This window comes from Cervus canadensis, chromosome 19 (genome assembly GCF_019320065.1).
Source record: "Cervus canadensis isolate Bull #8, Minnesota chromosome 19, ASM1932006v1, whole genome shotgun sequence".
NCBI lineage: Eukaryota > Metazoa > Chordata > Mammalia > Artiodactyla > Cervidae > Cervus > Cervus canadensis.
In genome coordinates this window covers 36,738,503-36,764,616 of record NC_057404.1, presented here as the reverse complement: position 1 = coordinate 36,764,616, position 26,114 = coordinate 36,738,503, and the positions used below count along the sequence as shown (strand labels likewise).

Genomic DNA, 26,114 nt, shown 5'->3' with positions numbered 1-26,114 from the left:
AATCCCTTCAGTGCAGCCCACTCTTCTCATCCATATTGCCTTCTGGATAAAGTCTAAACCCTTAGCATATCATATCAAGATATGCTAAGACCCATATCAAGACCCAACTGGGTCTTTTAGGTCCCATCTCCCTTCATTCTCCACCTAAATGCTCCAGCCATACTAAACTACTAAATTCCTTTTGACAAGTTCTTGTCCTGACCTTCAAGTCATTACAGTTCCCTTAGAGTATCCCCTCTCATTATCCAGTAGGTGATGTGGATAATTTCATCTTCTCTGCCATATTCCATTGGTTGTGGGTAAGACTCTTTCAGGAGAGTGGCTTACTCTCCCAATGCCTAGCACACTGACTCTCACATAGAAACACCTGAATTAATGTACAGATATATCCCAATGATTTCCCTCTGTCTTATTGTAGGAATTTTTAATAATTTAACTTTGATTTATACTCTGAATTTTTAAAATGATTTGATTACGTGTGTTCATGTTTAATTTCTGCTCTTATGTATACAAAATTTTGTGGTGTGAATTTTTCACTTAATCTCACTTATTTAAAAACAGATATTTGGATAGTAACATATATTTTTCAAAATTATGTTGGGACAGATATATAATATTACCTCTATTTGGTATGCTTGACTATTTCTTTGTCATTGAGAATTAAGACAATTTCAATGTTACCCATTATGGATAACATGGCAATAAACATTAAAGTGGAAATATATTTCTTAAATATATTCTTGTCAGTATCTCTTTTATGGTGCATACTCAGAAATAGGGTTAGTGGATTAAGGCAACAATTTTTACATGGCTTTACAAAAGTGTTCAATAAACCAGCCTGTGGGTCAAGCATGGCCCACTGCTTGTTTTTATAAATAAAGTTTTATTGTAACACAGCCACACATTTGTTTAGGTATGACCTATGGCCTGTGTCACATTTCAAGGGCAGAGTTGAGTAGTTCATCCTCTACAGCTGAAAATATTTACTATCTCGCTTTTTACAGAAAAAGTGACCAGCTTCTTCTTGAAGACATTACTCAACTTATTTCTGAGAGGCAGTTTTCATTACCAACAAAGTAAGAGTTGACTGATTTCACCATACCTTCAACTGCGATGAGAGTTATGATTATAGTAAAACATTTATGAATTGCCTTTTCTCCATGATGGTCTCACACTTTGTACTGAGAGGAAGGATGAGAGATTGAGACTTTGTACCAAGGGGCTTGGCAGCTTAGAAAATTGCCCTGAAGCTTAATGCTTCCAAGTCTATTACTTTGGGAGTCACCGTAGTAGTACTTCAGTGACTGCCAGGTGCTTCCTTTTTCGAGTTAATGAGTCCTATGGAGCACTCATTCTCATCTAGTTTGCAATGCTAACAAATCCAAGAGAAATGTAAGAAGTCTACCCCATCAGACTTTGTGATATTTTAGCATACTGAACTGTTGCAGATGTTTTGCATTCTAAGGGTACAGTTTAACATACACAAAAACGCCTTAAAGCAAAATTTAGGTTATTGCATAAAGCTCTGCTGACTTGCTGCAGCATGGCATTATGCTGAGATTGCATGCCAGATGCAAAGGGGCTATCAGGTTTCATCATTTCTGAGTTGCAAAATCAAGTAACATGGGTATATAATAGGTCAGATTATCTTCTTGTAATACAATGTGACCCAATTTGCCAAATAAAAATGGAATGAAAACAGCAGCTTGTAGCAACACCTAAAACATCTTCTGAGTCATTATCTCTTTAATGAAAAGCAACACTGGACAATTTCAACACAAATTGTGGTTTAGCATCTCATTAACTGAATAATGGCTTTTACACACGATGCATTTCTAAACACTTGAAGTGTCACAAAAATGTTACACCAAAATGAGTTAAGGCCATGCTTCTATCCATCCTCAGATGACAAGTAAGATCTTTCTGTCCTTCATTATTTTACAATAATAATTTGTTTTTTTCTTTTATCTTCCACAGATATTAAGTAGAACAGAGTAAGGTTTCCAAGCAGTCTATTTGCTTTGTTTCTGTGTATTTAGATATTATTTCCACTGTGGATTCTGTGGATATTTGATTCTGACTTAACATTCGACCGATATACTTTTTTCTCAGGAGACTTAGGGAATCTAAAAATAAAAGAGGAGTTGACTTTGTGTATGAAAGTTCTCTCAGGACATACATTTATTTCTACTGGGCATATTCTAGTGCTCATAAAACAAATCTTGCAACTTTTTAATTGAAGCCTACTGAGACCAGTATGTCTCTATTTTTTAGTTCATTTAAAACATCCCTCTCCAGAAGTGATATTTTCCTTTCAGTAATCAAGCAATTACTAGGCTGATTTCACTTCTTTTGAAGAAACTCTGTCTTGTGTTCATCAGCCTGTTTCTTTCACCCTGATAAGCCCTGGCTACTGGGGCTGGAATAGCTGTTCCATACCAGGCTTGAATATCTGCAGGCATTTTCCTCCTGTTTCACACTGAGTTAGCAATCAATCCCATCTGTTCTTTATCATTAGGATTTCACAGTGTGCTCCAAGCCATTCTTCAAATAAGGTCTTAAACTTCAAGACAGCTTTCTAGATAGATCTATACATGCACACACACATAGTTTTTTAGTATTCTATAATTCTTATATAGATTTTAGATAATATGGATATGGATACATAGACATCTGGACATAATTATTTGTGAAAGAAACCTCACTTTTTTTTTTTTTTTTTTCTTTTTTTTTATTGAGATCTCCCCTTGGGTAGATATAAGAATGGGACACACGCATATCAGTAAAGAATTCAGATGCAGAGAGAAACCTCACTTTTATATGCTCATCATTTTATCATTCTCTATGAAACAGTATTGGATGACTGTTTCATATACCATGTTTATACTATTAGTAAAAGACAATTTGTATTTTTTTCAAAACACTCATGGATCAAGGCCAGATAATCAAGTATTAACACTCTTTGATTTTTATTTTGAGCAATTCTTCATTGACTTATACAATATTCTTGTATTTGATATATTGTCAAAGTCAAGAACATTCAGTACCCAATTCCTCACAGTCCATATTGTTAGGATATCAAGGTTAAAATATAGCAGTGTATAAATTGGCTAGTGTATGACATGTGTCTCAAAGACAAAAAGAAAAAAACAGTGCCCAAGAAAGCCCTACAAAATACTGTCTTAGCACTTTATAATTGAAAATAAACTCCACTTAATATTTACTTTAATATATGAACAAAGTTGAGCTGTTATGAACCCTTAAGAGTGCTGTTTTATTGTGTACGGTGTGAAGGCCTTTTAACCCAAAACTTTGCTTCTTACAGTGAAATTTGACTACTTCCACAGACTAATACTTTCAAGTAAATACAATTACTTACTATCTTTAATGTATCTCAAATGCTATCTAATATTTGATCCTTTATCCATCTCCTGTCTCTAAAACTGTCTTGATCAAAATACTAGATCTGTTTTCATAAGAAATTTGATGATACTTTTGTATAAAATATACTTACTGATTTTCATTTTCAGTATTTTAGTAACATTATAAAATCCACTCATACCATTGACTAGAGTATAACAAGATGTCTTAAGTTTTTAAAAATAAATTCAAAGAGCTGTATAAGCTCCTTGAAGCCATGAACAATGAAGTATGGAAAAATCAAAAAACTATCTATTTTATACAAATTATTTTCTATCAATTAAGAAACTCCTAGAATAAGCATCAACTTTAATATATCAGGTTTGAAATGCAATTTTTTTGCAAACAGTAAAAATTAGCTAACTATACTTTGTCTAGTAATGGTTACATGGGACCTGCAAATGTGTCTCATGAAAGGGAGTAAGTTTAAAAGCTCTTGAAATAAGATTATAACTTTTTTAAAGTATGCCTTTTGGTTTAGTATTATTAAAGCATAATTACTGGAACCACTGAAAGTCAATATACCTAAGAAAGAGCATTATAAAAGCATGAACAGGAATGAATTATAAAATTCCCATCTTCATTGGTGATGCAGCTCTATAGGGCAAAAGAGATTTTGTGTATACTTTCTTTAATATATTATATCCATATCCACTATATAATTTCTTTGGCATTTTAGAAATTGATCTTCTAGACACTTTATAATACTGAACTTGGGGAAAACGTGATTAGAAAGTACAGAGGCATGTGTTAAATAAATGTCTATTAGGGGTAATTAATGTTTCACATCTTTCTTGAAATTTCATTGGGGGTGGGATAGGTCAGAGAAAACTGAAGGGAGTAATAGAAGAAGCATAGCTGAAACCATAGGCTTTGTTTAGATACCTGAAGACAGAAGAGAAACAGCCTGAGATGACATTCTCTTGTTTTTCCCAAGTTCTAATGGAGAGGGAGTCAATGAAGTGTACTTTATTTTTCTCCCTAGTTTGTGACATTTTGTTTAACTATATTTATTGAAAAACTCTTACCTTTGAGTTTCAATTTAAGATAGTCATCCTGCCTCTAAATTTTGGATAAGATGTGACTCATTCTTTTTAAGATCCAGTTAGTCACCAAATTCTATCAGTTATTCCTTCAAGATATCACTAATCCAAGTTCTTTTCACTTTAATTCATTGTCAACATCCTAATTCAGTTTCATCACCTCACACAGAGATGATTCAAAGAGCTTTGTAGGTGTTCTAAATTCAGTCTCTTCCATCTGCTCCATTCTACATACAACTGACAGATGAACCCTGCTTAAATCCTTCCTATAAAAATTGTCATTATCTACACACCCTTCACAATGAATTTCAACAGTACATCCTGTAATGTTTCTCTATCTCCATCTAAACAACCATATATGATTCTTCAAAGAAACTAGCTAAACTTATAAAAGCCTCTACATCTCAGGGTTTATATATCTACTGGAACTTGGTTGGATTTAGCCTATGAATTGAGCTTTAAATACAGAGATAAGATGCCATTACTAAAAATGTTCATTTTTTTCTATTCTCAGATTTTTCAAGTTTCTCTTTTTTTTTTTTTTTATATATAGTGGCTGCATTATTTGTTTTTACAGTGATTTTCTAGTTTTTGATTTAGAACTAATGACTTATTAGTTATCTATTTCTCACTTAATATTTTTCAAGATATAGGTATATTCTAATTTATATTAAAATGAAATAAGTTAGAGATATTAGGTTGTTACAAATAGATCAATACAGAAAGGACATTTTTTGATTCCCAATTATACAAATGTTAAACTTTTCTTTAATAGATGATTTTGCATTATAAGACAGTATTAAGTATAGCTATTCCCTAGGCACAGAAATAGAGGAAATCAGAATGTTTAATTGAATTCATTTGAGTGCAGGTTTTTCTAGTTAAACAAATCCTGATGATATTCTTCCTTTGGAATTTTAGGAAAGAAATTCAATTCATTAAGATCAAAATATCACTGTAAATAATTTGTTATTTTTTGTTGAAAAAAATTAAACTAAGCATATCAAAATAGATTTCTGTTACAGGTTTGATTGTGTCTGCCAAAATGATACATTTGAAGTCTCAACTCCCAGTACTTGTGAATGTAACTTTCTTTGGCAATAAGGTCTTTACAGACGTAACCAAGTTAAGATCACACTGAATTAGAGAGAATCATCCAATGACTAGTGTCCTTATAAGAAGAGAGAAATCTGTACACAGAGTAGACAGAAACACTGGAAAGAACTCCATGTGACAATAGAGGCAGAGATTAGAGAGTTGCATTTAAGTGGTTCAGACGGTAAAGGAGCCACCTGCAATTCAGGAGACCCAGGTTCAATCTCTGGGTCAGGAAGATAACCCAGAGAAGGGAATGGCAACCCATTCCAGTATTCTTACTTGGAGAATTCCATGGACAGAGGAGCCTGGTGGTCTACAGTCCATGGGGTTGCAATGAGTCAGACACGATTGAGCGACTAACATATTCACTTAGAAGTCAAGGAATTCCAAGGATTGCCAGAAACCACCAGAAGCTAGGAGAAAAGCACAGAAGAATATATCTCCCAGAGGCCTCTGGAAGGAACCAACTTTACCAACATCTTGATTCTGGGACATCTAGCCTCCGTAACTGTGACAGAATAAATTTGTTTTTCTCAGCCACCCAGTTTGTGATAACCTCACAATAACCTTAGGAAAAGAAAACAAAAATGTCTGTGTATAGCTAATTACTGGTATACCTATCTATCTATGCACCCATCTATCTCTCATCATCAGCAATCAAGCTATTCAAATTGCTTCCATCCATCCATCTGTCCATCCATTCTAATAAAGAGAATAAATTTTATAAACAGTCAAAGCCAAGTTGCAAGATTCTCAGATAGTTCTTAGTTTTTCAAAGCCTCAGTTTTCTCATCCGAAACATGAATAGGTTTAGGAGTAAATAAAGCTAAGAACAATACCAGACATATTAGTAAGGAATCAATAACTAAACACATACACACACACATAAATACATACACATCCACACACACACTGTCTGTTTATATCAATATCCCCTTTATTCCTCTGCAATATCTATCTAGCTCACTGTGTGTTTTTCTATCTGCCTATATATATATATACACACACACACACACACACACACACACAGAGACACAAATGCATAAGTGGTTTTGTAGCAGAGACTGCTGGTCATCCCCCAGTATCCACACTTTCCTCCTTTCTTCAGAGCTTCACTTGTGTACATAGAAATATGGAAAAAAATGATTATTTTCCAGCAGCCCGAACTCACAAATTGTGACCACAAAATTCTATTCTAGCCATTAAATGTTAAAATGTTGCACTAACTCTCAGTGAATATGCTTCAGACGAGATGGTGCATCTTTCTTTGTCAGATCAAATCAGAGCCTAATTGCTGGCATCCTATCAATGTGATTAGTTAGAGTTCAAGTAGTCATTTTGACAATCAGGTGGAAACTGCATGTAGAGAATGTTAGACTAAAAGATAGACAAAGATTTATTATACTTTCTGTCATAGCTAACTAATTCTAACAGATGTTAATGTACTAATAATTTGAGAATATTTAAATCTCAATATAAAACTTCTCATATAAAAAATGAAACATATTAATAGGTTGACTATAGAAGCTCCTATATGAGTCTATTTCTCATTATCTCCATTATTACTACCCTAATCCATGATTTTACCACTTCTTCCCTAACCCATTTCAATTGCCCCAAATGGTCTTCCTGCTTTCACTTTTTTGCATTGCCATGGGCTATTATCTTCATAGTAACTTGTTTTCTTTCTTAAATAATGGGTCAAGTTATATATTTCTCCTTCTTAAGCTGTTCCAGTGGCTTCCACTGCACATACATCAAACTCCTTAAAATTTATGATTAATTCCTTTTTGGTCTGACCTGGTTTTAGCCTTTCATTTCATGTAACATGCAACATTCTCCTTATACCCAACATGTACAATTCAGTTCAGTCGCTCAGTCATGTTTGACTCTTTGCAACCCCATGGACTGCAGCACACCAAGCCTCCCTGTCCATCACCAACTCCCGGAGTTTACTCAAACTCATGTCCATTGAGACAGTGATGCCATCCAACCATCTCATCCTGTGTCATCCCCTTCTCCACTCGCCTTCAATCTTTCCCAGCATTAGGGTCTTTTCAAATGAATCAGCTCTTCGCATCAGGTGGCCAAAGTATTGGAGTTTCAGCTTCAATATCAGTCCTTCCAATTAATATTCAGGACTTATTTCCTTTAGGATGGACCGGTTGGATCTCCTTGCAGTCCAAGGGACTCTCAAGAATCTTCTCCAACACCACAGTTCAAAGCATCAATTCTTTGGCGCTTAGCTTTCTTTATAGTCCAACTCTCACATCCATAGATGACCACTGGAAAACCCATAGCCTTGACTAGATGGACCTTTGTTGGCAAAGTAATGTCTCTGCTTTTTAATATGCTGTCTAGGTTGGTCAAACTTTTCTCCCAAGGAGTAAGCGGCTTTTAATTTCACGGCTGCAGTCACCATCTGCAGTGATTTTGGAGCCCCCAAAAATAAAGTCTGCCATGGTTTCCGCTGTTTCTCCATCTATTTGCCATGAAGTGATGGGACTGGATGCCATGATCTTTGTTTTCTGAATGTTGAGCTTTAAGCCAACTTTTTCACTCTCCTCTTTCACTTTCATCAAGAGGTTCTTTAGTTCATCTTCACTTTCTGCCATAAGGGTGGTGTCATCTGCATATCTGAGGTTATTGATATTTATTCTGGCAATCTTGACTGTAGCTTGGGCCTCATCCAGCTCAGCGTTTCTCATGATGTACTCTGCATATAAGTTAAATAAGCAGGGTGACAATATACAGCCTTGATGTACTCCTTTTCCTATTTGGAATCAATCTGTTGTTCCATGTCCAGTTATAACTATTGCTTACTGACCTGCATACAGATTTCTCAAGAAGTAGGTCAGGTTGTCTGGCATTCCCATCTCCTTCAGAATTTTCCACAGTTTATTGTGATCCATACAGTCAAAGGCTTTGGCATAGTTAACAAAGCAGAAATAGATGTTTTTCTGGAACTCTCTTGCTTTTTCAATGATCCAGCAGATGTTGGCAATTTGATCGCCAGTTCCTGTGCCTTTTACCCAACATGTATTCACTCTAGATTTATTTCCTTTTATCAAATACTTAAGGCTTATGTCATGTTACTTTCTTAAAGAGAAACTCCTTATCCAAGATTATATCCCTCTCACATACACACCCTACCAGCAATCTCTGTGTCAATAATATATTTTATATTCAGTTGGCCCATAGCATCTTATGGAAAAACCTGAATTAACTTTTTTGTCAACCCAATATTTTCTATGCTACTTCAATACAGTCTAAAATTACCTTGTATATGTATGTTTGTACATATATGTATAATTTTTATCAGCCCTAACTAGAATAGAAGCTTTATGAGAACAGAAACTTATCTATCTTATTTATATCTATACCAAAGTTCTCAGAACATACCTACTATATAAGGGACGCTCAATAATTAACACATAATGATTAATGAACAAATAAATGATGTAAAAATTAAGGCTTATAGAAAATACTTTAAAAGCTGCACATGGTTATCCTGAACAAAGAAAGACTCAGGGGGAATATTTGAGTAGCTGTCATGAAAATAATCTAAGGACATTCAAATGGAAAAATAATTTTTGCTATACTCTTAAGACTAGGATAACTATTTTGATTTAAGAGAGTTAAAACCATTCTAAAAATCAAAATTGTGGGAAGATAAAATGGGCTGTTTGTGGAGTTTTTTTGAATAAAATCTGAATGACTACAGGGAGCGTTTCTATAGAAAGGATTAATACTATGTATAGATAATGTAGCTGCTTTATATATATTACACCTTCTTATACTGAGGAACTGCTTCCTCTTTAGTTATCATAACCCAATGTGGCATTATGTTATCTTAAAAGATGATGCAAGTAATCTAATTAAATTGATTTTACTTTCCTCATCAAGCCAGTGAGTTACTCTGAGTAGTCTGTCTCAATGGTATATGGAGATTTACATAGGTTATAAGAAATCCAGATCTTTGAAAGATTTTTTAATAATTTATTCCTATTTTTTGTCTCCTCTCAACCTATCACCATGATCAATGAATCATTTTTCTGATGAATGTGGATGGAATATTATTAGAAGAGGCAGTGTGAATCATCCTGGCACTGGGATTATTACCATTTTTTTCTAAGAAGATCCTTTCCATTTCTAGTTTTTGATGTTTTATCATATTCAGCACATGACCATATATACTGGGGAATATAGGTTCTAATGTGCATTTTGATCCTTTGTTCTTAATCATAAGCATTATTAATTGCCCAATAATCAAATGGCAAGCCTAGCGTGAAAGTGAAAGCCGCTCTGTCATGTCCAACTCTTGGCAACCCCATGGACTATAGAGTCCCTGGAATTCTCCAGGCCAGAATACTAGAGTAAATAGCCTTTCTCTTCTCCAGGGGATCTTCCCAACTCAGGGATCAAACCCAGGTCTCCCACTTTGCAGACGGATTCTTTATCAGCTGCACCACAAGGGAAGCCCAAGAATATTGAAGTGGGTAGCCTATCCCTTCTTCAGCAGATAATCTATGATCTGAGGGCAAGGTAAAAAGCATGAATGAAAGTGGATATGAAGACTGTTCCTGAACAGAATCGTCTGAAGGTAGAAGACAAGGAACCTCAAGCTGGGGTGTCTAGTCGTGCTACACATAATGAAAAGAAACAGAAATACTGACTAGACTCTTAGCTATAATGAAATATCTAAAATAGCCAGAGTAGTTACTCTGAATTCAGGCTCTGCAATCCACCCTCACATTCTGACTCCCTGTTTTACCACTTAACTAGCTGCAAGACTTTGGGCAAGTCACTTAAATTCTCTCATCTTTTTCACTATAGAAATGAAGATAATGATGTCACACACATAATAGAGTTTTGGGAGAAAAAATAAGTTAATTCACATAAAGCCCTTATCAAAGTGCTCGATGCATCATAAAAGGCCCACAAACATTAACACTCTGGTTCCTGTTTTACATTTTATGTGCTTAATAGCCTCTGCTTTCCTAAACCTTCTACCTTTGTCCTTTCTTTGAACATCTATTTATTAACTAGCTGAAAATAGAGACAAAATTATAGAACTTAACATCAAAAATTAGGAGAGAGGAACTCAGAAGAAGAAGAGAGAATAAAGGTTGGGGACTACAGAAGCATGCCTTGTGACTATAAAGTAATGAGGTTCACAGTTTTCTTCCACAGGAAATTCTGAAGGCAAATTCTTAAGAAGAATTTCATTCCAAAATTGCTCAGGGCAAAGACAGCGAGTTTGAATACATTCTGTCACGGCAAGGGATTCCTTTGAAATAGCACACTTGTTTTGGTTATGTATCTTATAAAACATACTAAAAACAAAAACCACTTGGCATTTTATGGACAATTTATTTAATCCTTAAAATTGCAGAACAACTTGTGAGTAAAAGATATATGTACATAATGCACATGCACACATTACACACAAGCTCTTGTCTAGTAATTGCAGAAATCTATATCATCAGGCAGAGTTCAGAGTTTAGATGGAAGCACCTTTGATGTTAAGGATTAGGATCAAATTATAGTCAGCTTTCGTGCTTGGCCACAGTCAAATAACAGCTTTGATACTTCGGGTCAGTTGAACATACATTTATTATCTACTCTATGCAATGAGTATGCAATCTACTCTCAGCAATGCAGGAGGAGAGTCCGTCTATGATCTAGTAACACATTAGACATATCGACAGCTGAAAAAATGCTGCTGACAGCTTCCTATGGTAGAAATGGCATATGAGTACAAGAAAGCATGAGGGGTCAGTTGACAAAAAGCATGTTAGTAAAAAAGGATGTGAAGTTTTCTTCAACTTAAACTATGCCTTGCAGAATGAGCGAAACTCTGGTAGCTACGAAGAGTGAGGAAACAGGCTCTGAAATGAAGGGTTTAAAAGCCATGTTTCCCTTGATGTCTTAGTCACTTGACAACTTTAATTCTTTATCTTTGATGCCTTCTGGTGCTAATCCTAGATTTCCTGTTGCCCTGTTATAGGAAATCTACCCAATCACTGATTTCACCACACCCACATGTTTTTCACAAGCATGTTTTTTGAAATGATTGAACTGACCAATGAATAAATGGTCAGAGGCCATTTTGGGAAGAAGACTTAAGTTCTGAAGAAATGCTGAACTTAGATGATGGAAAAAAAAAATTTATAAAAGATACTGGCACGAGCTCTCCAAGATCAGGGGAGAGAGCGATCTGTGCATCATCTCACATGTTTGCACCACTACCAAATTTATTTTAGTAATTCACTTCAGGGCCTGGACGCGGCATCCTCAGTGACCGTACAGGAAAGCCAATAAAAGGGGCTGCTCAGTCGTTCCCTGACGTTCTGCCAGCGCCAGCCTAAACTTAGAATCGACCCTGCTGCACACACACGAAGTTCCTATTATGCAATGGCTCATTCTAATTAAAAGGAATACATCTCCTACTTGAAATGGCAGACAATTTTTGTGTATTTTTCATTTAGGTAACCCATACAGAGGAAAACTCATGTGGACTGAGGACATAAAGCATGCAGATAGTAAGACCACTTCATTGTCCTAGGAATGACTAGAAAAGACACAAAGATCAGTTAAAAGGTTTGATAAGAAGGAACAACTAAAAGCTCAACCAATTAGCGATTTGTCATTTGATTTAATCTAATGGAAAAGCAATGTAGTGAATGCCATGACAATACTATGCAACAAAATAGTGAATGATTAAGAAGTGACAAATTCAGGTGGAAACAAAAAAGGTACAAAGATAATTTGACAAAATTTTCCCCCCCAAAGTAAACAAATTATTTTTTCTCTGCCTTAGTGCAACAATGTAACATAAGGCAAGTCATTCTATTTTCAAAGAATTTTGTGTGGACTAAGTTAAACTTTTATGTAATTTCAATAATTAAGAATTTCAAATATATATAAAGAATTTGGACTTTTAATGATGTAAACTATATGAAAACTGTGCAACATTTATTGAGTGCATTAAAAGTAGAAAAAAGCTGATGTGTACATTTCCAAATATAAATAATATATGATATATTTTATTTATCAAAATGGAAAATTAAAAATATATATTTCACATTGAATATAGTTGGAAAATTTTAGACTATACATTTTACAGAATTAATATGTATTATTGGACTTATAATTCAGAGTATTTTAAAACTCTCTTTCCTCTTACTTCTTTTAAAAAGAAAATTATGTGTAATATTTTTTATTGACTTAGATCATAACCATGGAACATCATGGAAGGATGTTGGCCTTAGGGTAGCTGGTCATGGATTCAAATCCTAAACACTATTATTTTTCTAACAATGTAGGCTTGTAGTTTCTGAAGTTTTCTGAGTTTCCTAAGACCCAGTTTCCTTATATTCAAACTTGTTTGTGACAAAAACAAACAGAAATACAAAGCCTGCCGGAAAACTGCTGCTGCAGCTTAGCCACTTCAGTCGTGTCCGACTCTGTGCATCCCTATGGACTATTGCCCGTCAGGCTCCTCTGTCTATGGGGATTCTCCAGGCAAGAATACTGGAGTGGGTTGCCATGCCCTTCTCCAGGGGATCTTCCCATGTCCAGGGATTGAACCCAGGTCTTCCACATTGTAGGCAGATTCTTTACTGTCTGAGCCACCAGGGAAGCCTGAGTACTGGAGTGGGTAGCTATTCCTTCTCCAGGGGATCTTCCTGACCCAGGAATTGAACTGGTGTCTCTTGTGTTGCAGGCAGATTCTTTACCAACTGAGCTACCAGGGAAGCCCCACCAGAAAACATACATCCACAATACTAATTTCCTCAGATCGTTCCACTACGTCATCTCAACAAGAAGCTAAAAATCTGATCTCTCCTGAAATCCAACTAATAAGAATGAGAGAAATCAGTGAAATCTGTTTCCTATGAATTCAAGTGCAAAGTTTATTGCATTCGAATGCGAGTTAAATGATGCAGAAGACCAGATTTGAGTAGAATTTGGCTAGCACAAATAAAATAATATCCTTTTCCTTGAGGATGTTAACATTTAGTAAATGTTAATGATAAAACAAGTATTACATGCTTAGTCATATGCTACAAATGACTAATCTGAAGTAATCTTTAAATAAGGAACAAATCTTTAAATTTAAATTTAACACATCTTTAAATCTTTAAATAAGGAACAAAAAGAATAAATGTTTAAATAAACAAGTTTAAATAGCAAATTCATATTTGGGGTTCCTATTTATAACATATAATATTAATAATTCATATACTAAGTCACTTCAGTTTTGTCCGACTATGTGCGACCTTATGGACTATGGCCCGCCAGGCTCCTTTGTCCATGGGATTCTCCAGGCAAGAATAGTGGAGTGGATTACCATGCCCTCCTCCAGGGGATCTTCCCAACCCAGGGGTCAAACCAGCATCTCTTATGTCTCCTGCATTGGCAGGTGAGTTCTTTACCACTTGCCACCTGGAAAGTATAATTCATATATTTCAGTAAAACTTCATGTCTCTTGAAATATCTTTATGTGAATATGTTGACTGAAAGTGGATCATTTGACAACATATGAAGGTTGATAACTAGAAAAAGAGTAAGAATGGTTTAATTATATAAATATTGCATGCAAGATAATGGAAATATGACTCATTGATTTGAAAACAAGATTTTTATCTTTAAAAATACAAATATGTTACCTGTCTCTAGTGGCAATATAAATATGCACAATGGGAGGAATATTTTCTAACTATGCCTATGGAATGGCCTCAGAACATATGCTCCAAGAATTATTTGGTTTTTGCTATGGATATTTAATTTAATGACACTTTTAGAAAAATAAAAGTTATTTTAATACATAAATGGCCATTCTGAGTTAGAGCTTAGAACTAATTATGTATATTTTCAACATTTTAAAATAATAAATAAGATTAGAAATGAACAATGGGTAATGAGTGAAGGATGAGGTTAAGGCTCAATGACAGGGTGATAAATTGAAAAGGCTTCCAGGGTAGAATTAACTGAATGACCTGGGGCCCATGTCACCTGACTCCTGACCTAATCATTTACCATATAATCAGGTTTTATATTCTAGGCAGAGAATATTTGCATGCATGTATGCATGTGTGTATTTTAGATAGGAAAATCTTTCTGAATCCTATTACACACGCTTTGTGAGAAATTTTTATCAGTATTAGTTATTCCTCTGAGTTGTGATAGAATGAGCCATTTGAGCTGTGTTGGAAAGTTATTCCTCCCACATGAATGGACCCGGACTGTTATTTTGTTCTCGGTGTATAACCCTGCAGGTTTTGATTCTCTTTGATGTCAAGCTTTCAGGAGTCATGCTGTGGTCACTACACCTGCCACAGTCGTCACTCCTCCACTTCCCAGGGGAAACACAGTGTCACCCTCACAGTGAAAACAAAATGGGTCGCTGAGGCAGAGACCTGAGCTACACCCTGGATCTCTCACAGGGAGCAGATTGCTCAAACTAAGCGAGACCCACTATCTTCACCTGTAAAATGAAGATAATAGACCTACCTGTTGTGTGAATTAAATGAACAGCATCCATAAGATATTTAACAGCATTCCTGATACATACAAAGCACTCAATAAACACTTTTCCTTTCCACAGTCTTCCATGCTGTTAAAAGTATGCCTTTTGTTGTTGTTTTTTGAGAGTGTTAATCTAGCTTGATAAAATGTTGCCTAAACTAATGTTAAATTGGCTCTGATGACATGCCTGAGACACTTTCCTATGGGTTTCTATTTGTCTATTATGGCTGCCAACTTGTAGGCTTTTGGCTGTATTCCAAACAATTGAGATTTAAAAAAAAGTGAATTGTTGCTACAGTATTGCAAAATCTTAATATCCAATAATTTTTTTGTGTTCTGCATCAAGAAAGTGCACGTGTTAGAAAACCTGAGTTTTCCTATTCACATATGACGTAAGGAAAAAGTGTAAAGTGATATTTGGGGATCAGATGGATGCACTGTGTCAGAGGCTGCTTTGAGTTCACTGAAAGCTATATCCCCTTTCCGCTGGGGTACACAATTAGACCACATTTTTCATGTAGGTATGTCCCTGTGACTGAATAATGGCCAATGAAATATGGACACACATGATGTGTGATATCTAAAGGCCTAATTCCTAAAAATCCTCAAATGATCCTCCATTCTCCTTTGCAGGGTGTACACCAGAGGGGCTCTTCCCTGGTGGCTCAGACAGTAAATGCCTCTGCCTGCAGTGCGGGAGACCCGGGTTCGATCCCTGGGTTGGGAAGATCCCCTGGAGAAGGAAATGGCAACCAACTCCAGTACTCTTGCCTGGAAAATCCCATGGACGGAGGAGCCAGACAGGCCAAAGTCGCAAAGAGTCGGACACGACTGAGTGACTTCACTTTTACTTTTTTTTTTACTTTACACCAGAGGAGCCTGCCTCCCTAGGGAATGCAGAGTGACTACAGAGAAGTAGCCTCAGGCTCTAAAACACCATTTGGAGATCTCCTTTACTCTTGACAGACTGGTACATGACAAAGAAAAAAATTATCCTATGAAGCCACTAACTTCTGAGGTTGTTATAGTACTTAGTACACTGACTAACATACCACGTCTGGCTGTGTCTCTGTCTCTATATCTCTATTTCCCTCTTATTATAAGGAAACCAATCATATTAGATTTAGGTCCCACTCCACTTCAGCATAGCCTCATCTTAATGTTAAATTACTGCAATGACTTTATTTCCAAGTAAGGTCACATTCATAGGCTCCAGATGGAAATGAATTTTGGGGAGACATTATTCAACCTAGATGGCTCACCCAAAAACTCTGTTTATTTCATTTTTTCTACTTTCAACAAGATCATGTAGTTCTGTCACACTGTCTTTCCATTATAACTTAGTACTTGTTATAACCAGAAGTTGCTTCATTTCTGAAATATTAAATTCAAACTTTCTATTCTTTGATGGTTTTTTTCTGCCTTTTTGTTTATTTTTCTCTATTCCTGCAATACCTACACTTCAAATTCTTTGAGGTTTTCCAGTCAATCCATCCCTCCAATTCTCCTATTTCATCAAGCCCTTATCTTTGCCCAAATTAATATTCTGTCCCAGATTCTGTGGTCGGTATCTTGGAAATGTCATTACTTTCTCTCTGTCTTATTACTGTCTTTTTGTCAAACACACCTAGCAAAACCCCAAACCCTAGAGGAACATGACTATCTTCATGCTGATATCTTCATGCTCAGGATTCTCAACTTATGTGCAAAGTTATTATTATAATCAATTAGATTTTTATCACCATGAATTTGGTACAAAAATTGAGCTTTCAAAATTCCTGAGTAATTATATAATTGTAATTATATCTATTTAGGTCACTTTCTCACTTCCCTAAGTTATAGGTTTCAGGCTTTCTGTGACTGTTCTTATCTGCAGTTAACACTGACTATAGCCTCCTCTTGGAAATGCCCCTTTCTTGGCTTTCACAGCTGTTTTCTTCCCTAGCCTCTCTTTCTTAGTCCTCTGTGCAAGACCTCTTTGATAGACTAATGAAACATGATTCTGTTTAAACCTACTTTTATCTCATTCTACATACATACCAGTAAGGCAATATTATTCATTTCCATGGTTTCAATTATATTTCCTCTGTTGAAGATTTACATTTATTTAAAAATCCGATTATTTCTTTCTTCTAGGCATCAGGTCTACATATCAAATTGCTTACTAGGTAACATCACTTACATGTTTTATTGGTTAGCTCAGGTTGCCATAGCAAACTACCATAGAGTGAATGGCTTAAACAACAGAAATTTATTTCTCAAAGTTCTGGAGGCTTAAAGTTCAAGTTCAAGGTGCCAGCATGGTCAGGTTCTAGTTTCTGCTCTCTTGCTTTGTTCTCACAGATTTAGGACAGAGAACAAGTTCTCTAGTGTCTCTTTTAAGAGCCCTAATTCCATCATAAGGGTCCCACTCTCTTGACCTCATCTAAATCTAATTACCTCAACAAAGTCTCACTTCCAAATACCATCATTTTGTAGATTAGGGACACAATTTAGTCCATCGATGTATACAGATATATCAGCTACATGATTATCTCCTTGTCTTTAACACCAACTTATCTATTCCCTGAAATAGATAATTATACCAACATCCATCCTTCTGCTCAAAGCATAAAATGTAACATATTTGACCCTTCCTACTCCTTCAAACAACAAGCTTTCTCATCTAGCCATTTTAAAACCACTGAATACCAATAGGATACCAGGCCCTGTGCTAGAAACTGGATTAACCACAGAGAAAAGAATAGATGCAATTCCATCCATAATGGTACTAAGATTCTGGTGTCTGACACGAATCACAAACATTAGTTCTGTAACCACACAAGTATATAAAATATTTTTAAAAAGTGTTACGAATGTTAGGGACACTGCAATAAAATAACACAGTTTAATTTAGGGATATCAGAAAAGATAGTCTGAGTGAGTGAAGACTGGACTGAGATGTGAAACACAAGTAAGGATTTTATCATGCAAAAAAGAAAGAAAGGGTACAGGTCTTTTATCTTAGATTTATTTCCAGGTATTTCATATTGTTTTTTTTATGTAATTGCAACTGGGGTTAATTTCTTAATTACTTTTTCTGATAGTTTGCTATTAGTGTATAGAAACACAACAGATTTTATTACATTAATCTTGTATCCTGCAACTTCATTATGTTGACATATGTCCCTCTTTGGGCTTCCAGGTGGTGCTAGTGGTAAAGAACCCGGCTGCCAATGCTGAAGACATGAGACATGGGATTGATCCCTGGGTGGGGAAAATAGACTGGAGGAGGGCATGGCAATCCACTGGGGTATTCTTGCCTGGAGCACCCCATGGACAGAGGAGCCTGGCAGGCTACAATCCACAGGGTCACAGAGAGTCAAACATGACTGAAGCAACTGAGCATGCACGTACGTGTCCCTCTTTACCCATCTTGATGAGAGTTTTTATCATACAGTTCAGTTCAGTCACTCAGTCTTGTCCAACTCTTTGTGACCCCATGAATCGCAGCATACCAGGCCTCCCTGTTCATCACAAACTCCCAGAGTTTCCTCAAATTCATGCCCATCGAGTCGGTGATGCCATCCAGCCATCTCATCCTCTCATCCCTTCTCCTCCTGCCCCCAATCACTCCCAGCATCAGGGTCTTTTCCAATGAGTCAACTCTTCACATGAGGTGGCCAAAGTATTGGAGTTACAGCTTCAGCATCAGTCCTTCCAATGAACACCCAGGACTGATCTCCTTTAGGATGGACTGCTTGGATCTCCTTGCAGTCCAAGGGACTCTCAAGAGTCTTCTCCAACACCACAGGTCAAAAGCATCAATTTTTCAGTGCTCAGCTTTCTTCACAGTTCAAGTCTCACATCCATACATGACCACTGGAAAAACCACAGCCTTGACCAGTCGGACATTTGCTGGCAAATAATGTCTGTGCTTTTTAATATGCTATCTAGGTTGATCATAACTTTCCTTCCAAGGAGTAAGCATCTTTTAATTTCATGGCTGCAGTCAACACCTGCAGTGATTTTGGAGCCCCCAAAAATAAAGTCTGACACTGTTTCCACTGTATCCCCATCTATTTCCCATGAGGTGATGGGACCAGATGCCATGATCTTAGTTTTCTGAATGTTAACTTTTAAGTCAACTTTTTCACTCTCCTCTTTCACTTTCATCAAGAGGCTTTTTAGTTCCTCTTCACTTTCTGCCATAAGGGTGGTGTCATCTGCATATCTGAGGTTATTGATATTTCTCCCAGCAATCTTAATTCCAGCTTGTGCTTCTTCCAGACCAGCGTTTCTCATGATGTACTCTGCATATAAGTTAAATAAGCAGGGTGACAATATGCAGCCTTGACGTACTCCTTTTCCTATTTGGAACCAGTCTGTTGTTCCATGTCCAGTTCTAACTGTTGCTTCCTGACCTGCATACAGGTTTCTCAAGAGGCAGGTCAGGTGGTCTGGTACTCCCATCTCCTTCAGAATTTTCCACAGTTTATTGTGATCCACACAGTCGAAGGCTTTGGTGTAGTCAATAAAGCAGAAATAGATGTTTTTCTGGAACTCTCTTGCTTTTTCGATGATGCAGTGGATATTGGCAATTTGATCTCTGGCTCCTCTGCCTTTTCTAAAACTAGCTCGAACATCTGGAAGTTCTTAGTTCATGTATTGCTGAAGCCTGGCTTGGAGAATTTTGAGCATTACTTTACTAGCGTGTGAGATGAGTGCAATTGTCCGGTAGTTTGAGCATTCTTTCTGATTGCCTTTCTTAGGGATTGGAATGAAAATGGACCTTTTCCAGTCCTGTGGCCACTGCTGAGTTTTCTAAATTTGCTGACATATTGAGTGCAGCACTTTCACAGCATCATATTTCAGGATTTGAAATAGCTCAACTGGAATTCCATCACATCCACTAGCTTTGTTTGTACTTTCTAAGGCCCACTTGACTTCACATTCCAGGATGTCTGGCTCTAGATGACACCATTGTGATTATCTGGGTCGTGAAGATCTTTTTTGTACAGTGTTCTGTGTATTCTTGCCACCTCTTCTTAATATCTTCTGCTTCTGTTAGGTCCCTACCATTTCTGTCCTTTATTGAGCCCATTTTTGCATGAAATGTCCCCTTGGTATCTCTAATTTTCTTGAAGAGATTTCTAGTCTTTCCCATTCTGTTGTTTTGCTCTATTTCTTTGCATTGATCACTGAGGAAGGCTTTCTTATCTCTCCTGGCCATTCTTTGGAACTCTGCATTCAAATAGGAATATCTTTCCTTTTCTCCTTTGCTTTTAGCTTCTCTTTATTTCACAGCTATTTGTAAGCCCTCCTCAGACAACCATTTTGCCTTTTTGCATTTCTTTTCCATGGGGATGGTCTTGATCCCTGTCTCCTGTACAATGTCACAAACCTCCATCCATAGTTCATCAGGCTCTCTGTCTATCAGATCTAGTCCCTTAAATCTATTTCTCACTTCCACTGTATATTCATAAGGGATTTGATTTAGGTCATACCTGAATGGTCTAGTGGTTTTCCCTACTTTCTTCAGTTTAAGTCTGAATTTGGCAATAAGGAGTTCATGATCTGAGCCACAGTCAGCTCCCGGTCTTGTTTTTGCTGACTGTATAGAGCTTCTCCATCTTAGGCTGCAAAGAATATAATCAATCTGATTTCGGTGTTGACCATCTGGTGATGTCCATGTGTAGAGTCTTCTCTTATGTTGTTGGAAGAGGGTGTTTGCTATGACCAGTGCGATCTCTTGGCAAAACTCTATTAGCCTTTGCCCTGCTTCTTTCTGTACTCCAAGGCCAATTTTGCCTATTACTCCAGGTGTTTCTTGACTTCCTACTTTTGCATTCCAGTCCCCTATAATGAAAAGGACATCTTTTTGGGTGTTAGTTCTAAAAGGTTTTGTAGGTCTTCATAGAACCATTCAACTTCAGCTTCTTCAGCATTACTGGTTGGGGCATAGGCTTGGATTACCGTGATATTGAATGGTTTGCCTTGGAAATGAACAGAGATCATTCTGTCATTCTTGAGATTGCATCCAAGTACTGCATTTCGGACTCTTTTGTTGACTATGATGGCTACTCCATTTCTTCTAAAGGATTCCTGCCCACAGTAGTAGATATAATGGTCATCTGAGTTAAATTCACCCATTCCAATCCATTTTAGTTCGTTGATTCCTAGAATGTCGACATTCACTCTTGCCATCTCCTGTTTGAACACTTCCAATTTGCCTTGATTCATGGACTTAACATTCCAGGTTCCTATGCAATATTGCTCTTTACAGCATCGGACCTTGCTTCTATCACCAGTCCCATCCACAACTGGGTATTATTTTTCCTTTGGCTCCATCCCTTCATTCTTTCTGGAGTTATTTCTCCACTGATCTCCAGTAGCATATTAGGCACCTACCGACCTGGGGAGTTCCTGTTTCAGTATCCTATCATTTTGCCTTCTCATACTGTTCATGGGGTTCTCAAGGCAAGAATACTGAAGTGGTTTGCCATTCCCTTCTCCAATGGACCACATTCTGTCAGACCTCTCCACCATGACCTAACCGTCTTGGGTGGCCCCACACAGCATGGCTTAGTTTCATTGAGTTAGACAAGACTGTGGTCCTGTGATCAGATTGGCTAGTTTCTGTGATTATGGTTTTAGTGGGTCTGCCCCCTGATGCCCTCTCACAACATCTACCATCTTACTTGGGTTTCTCTTACCTTGGACGTGGGGTATCTCTTCACTGCTGCTCCAGCAAAGTGCAGCCGCTGCTCCTTACCTTGGACAAGGGGTATCTTCTCACAGCCGCCCCTCCTGACCTTGAACGTGGAGTAGCTCCTCTTGGCCCTCCTGTGCCCGTGCAGCAGCCGCTCCTTGGTGGTTTTTATCATAAATTGATGTTAACTTTTGTCAGTAGTTTGTTCTATATCTATTATCATATGGTTTTAATACTTCAAGTTGTTAAAATGGGATGTCGCATTGGTTGATCCCGGATATTGAACCATCTCTGAATCCCTGGGAGAAATCCTATTTGATCATGGTCCATGATCCTTTTAATGTGTTGTTGAATTCAGTTTGTTAGTATTTTATTGGAGATTTTTTACATCTACAGTTTTCAGTAGTATTGGCCAGTAATTTTCTTTCTTTCTTTCTTTTTCTTTTTCTTTTTTTTTTGTGGTGTCCTTGTCTGGTTTTGGTATCACAGTGATGCTGACCTTATTGAATGAGTTCAGAAGCATTTCTTTCCCTTCAATTACTTTGGAATAGTTTGAGAATGATAGGCATTAACTAGTCTCTAAATGTGTGATACAATTAACCTGGGAGGCCATCCTGTAATTTGCTGGGACTTTTTTCTATTCAGATTTAATTTCATCACTGGTAATTAATGTGTTCATTTTCTTTCCTTATTCCTGATTCAAACTTGGGAAATTATAACACCAGGAATTCATTCGTCTAGGCTGTCCATCTTATTGGTATATAATTGTTCATAAAAATCTCATGATTATTTGTATTTGTGTGATGTCAGTTGTGATTGCTCCTTTATCATTTTTTAAATTTTGATTTGGGCCCTCTTTTTTTTTTTTTTTCCCTTGATGAGTCCATCTAAAGGTTTATCATATTTATCTTTTTAAAGGTCCAGCTCTTAGTATCACTGATCTCTTCCATTGTTTTTTAAATTTCTACTTCATTTATTTCCACTCTGATCTTTTCTATTTCTTTCCTTCTAACTTGCTTGTTCTTTCTCTATTTCCTTTGGGTGTAAGGTTAGGTTGTTTGAGATTTTTTTCTAGTTTCCTCATGTAGGCTTGTATCACTATAAACTTCCCTCTTAAAATTGCATTTGCTCTATCCCACAGATTTTGGATCACTGTGTTTCCATTTTCATTTGTCTCCACTTAGTTTTTTATTTCCTTTTTGAATTCTTTCATTCTATATTTAGCAGCATCTCATGTAGCTTTCACATGTTTATACTTTTTGCAGTTTTTACTCTTGTAGTTTATTTTTTCTAGTCTTATAGTGTTGTGAATGGAAAAAGATACCTGATACTATCTCAATCTTTTAAATTTATTGAGTTTTGATTTGTGATCTAGCATGTGATCTATCCTGAGAATGTCCAATTTGAATTTGAAAAGTATGTGTATTCTGCTTCTGGATGGAATTTTCTATGTACATTTATTAAGTTCACCTGGTACAATTTTTCATTTAAGACCAATGTTTCCTTATTGATTTTCTGTCTGAATGATATGTCCATTGATTCACTGATTTAAGTAGGTTATTAAATTCCTCTATTATTATTGTATTATTGTCAATTTTCTCTTTATGTTTGTCAAGTTTTGGTTTATGTATTTAGGTATGCTGAGTACACATATATTTAAATTGTTATACATCTACAGGGCTTAGTAATGTATTCCCCTTTGGTCACCAGAGCTATGTGATCTAGTGGTGCTTGCTGCATGGGTTTTTCTGTTGTAGCAGAGTTGACTACTGTCAGCCTGCTGGCAGGTGGGGCTGGCCCCTAGCCTGTTTTCTTTTTCTTTCTTTCTTTTTTCTTTTTTTTTTTGAGGCCATGCCTTATGTAGTGGCTCTCAGGCCAGCTGAAGGCTGGAACAGGGTTTTCATAGGATTGGTTACATGGGCATGGGGCAATTGCCAGCCTCCTAGTGGGTGGGCTGGATCCCTGTGTTTTTGTTTGGCTTGGGACATCATATATTTATTTCAATTTTAGTGTTTGCTTTTTAAACAGTGTTTATTTTTAAATTTATTTATGTCTTCCAGGATTATAAAAACTTTGAAAGCAGAACCCATATTTTATTTATCTCTCTAGAAGTTATCATTGTAGTCCCTCAATAAACAATTGTTGAAGAGTAAGTCTGCATGGTTAAATAAATGGATGAATACTATTTAATTTGTATGTTCCAGTGCATAATATTGCCAGTGCTATTCCAGAAGAGTTCCTTAATAAGAGATAAATCTTATCATATATTTTTAAAATTTCCTTTCTTTTTATAGCCTGAATTATGTCAACTTATTGACTAGTATCCCAGAGAATAAACTGTGTTATTCAACAGATTATATGTACATATTCCTTCTTTTATGTGAAAAAATATTTACATTTTTCATAATAGCTAACATCTATTGAATTAGTATTACATATACAGTAGGCAGTATTTCAGGTAATTTGGATGTATTAATTACTGTAATTTTTACAACAAAGCTATATAGGAAATATTACCAGTATTGTTTTGTATATGAGGAAAATGAGACACTGAAAGGGTAAGTAACTTGAGCAAAGTCACACATTTATTAAGGGCCAGAGTCAGGACCTGCATCCAGACATGCTATCTCCAGAGTCTGTGCTCTTATTCTTTACACTCCATTACCTCTCAGCCTCAAATACACCTCAGAAGAACTAGAAGACCTATTTATTTTAATCATGTTAGGCTTGATAGAGAAGACAGAGTACTCAGAGTAATTATTTAAAATCAGTGCATGTTTTCCCCAAAATTATACTTGGTAGTTTCACTCTGTAATTACACATGCTCCATACATTTCCATAACTTTGAGAATATAGTCTGAATACAGGAACCGAAAGGAATTTTGTTCAGGATCAGAAAAAAATGAGCAGAACTAATATGAAAATAAGAAAAATAGGAAAATTTTAAAAGGATCTTTGGGCCACATACAAATTCCTTTATACTTCAGGTATCAGTAAATGCAGTATAAGGAGCTATTTAGGTTGGTGCAAACATAATTGTGGTTTCAGATCATGAATTTTAAATCATCATAACTAGGCTCAACATGTCTTTATTAATCAAAAGAGGAACCATTACAATCAAGATATTTTTGCCAATGAGAAATAAGTTTGTTTATTTCTGTAGCTAAAAATCTGAGCCTCGGGATGCAACAAACTCTTGGAAAGCATTTTCTGCATTCTGCTGGTTGCAAAAAGCTGCTGAGATGCTTGAAGAAATGGTAGTTGGTTGGTAAGAAGTCAGGTGAATATGCCAGATGAGGCTAAACTTCATAGCCCAATTTGTTCAACTTTTAAATTGTTGGTTGTGTGACATGCAATCAGGCATTGTCACGGAGAAGAACTGGGCTCTTTCTGTTGACCAATGCTGGCTGCAGCCCTTGCAGTTTTTGTTGCATCTCATCAATGTGCTGAGCATACTTCTTAGATATAATGCTTTTGCCAGGATTCAGAAAGCTGTTGTGGATCAGATGGGAAGCGGACCACCAAACAGCGACCATGACCTTTTTTGGTGCAAGTCTGGCTTTGGAAAGTGCTTTGAAGCTTCTTCTTGGTCTAACCACTGAGCTCATCATTGCCAATTATCATCAAAAATCCACTTTTTGTCTCACGTCACAATCCAATGAAGAAGCAGTTCCTTGTTGCATAGAATAGGAGAATATGATACTTCAAAATGAGGATTTGGGGGGGTGGTCATCTCATGAGGCACCCACTTACAGAGGTTTTTCACCTTTCCAATTCGCTTCAAGTGCCAGAAGACTGTAGAATGGCTGACATTGAGTTTTTGTGCAATATCTCGTGTAGTTGTAAGATAATCAGCTTCCATGATCCTCTCAATTGGTTGTTGTCAACTTCTGATGGCTGGCCACCATGCACCTCATACTCAAGGCTCTCATCTCCTTTGCAAAACTTCTTGAACCACCACTGCACTGTATGCTTGTTACCAGTTCCTGGGCCAAATGCATCAATGATTTGCCAGTTGTCTGCTGGTTTATGACCCATTTTGAACTCGAATAAGATAATTGTTCAAATTTGCTTTTTGCATAACATCAATTTCCATAGTTTAAAATAAATATAAAATAAACAGCAAGTAGCAAGTCATTAGCAAAAAAATAAAGCAAGAAATGTGCATTTCAACTTACGTATAACATAATCACATTTATTTAAGAATGTATTCTAATATCAGTAGGCAAATTTCAATAATGCAAAAACTGCAATTACTTTTGCACCAGCCCAATATGACTCTAAGTTCTATTTGAGAGACTACTTAACAGAGACACATTGATAACTCT

The 26,114-nt window shown here is 36.5% G+C and overlaps 1 pseudogene; it reads right to left on the bottom strand.

Moving 5' to 3' along the window:
- Nucleotides 1-24,878: 24,878 nt before the first annotated feature.
- LOC122422092 lies at nt 24,879-25,872 on the bottom strand (annotated as a pseudogene).
- Nucleotides 25,873-26,114: the final 242 nt, after the last annotated feature.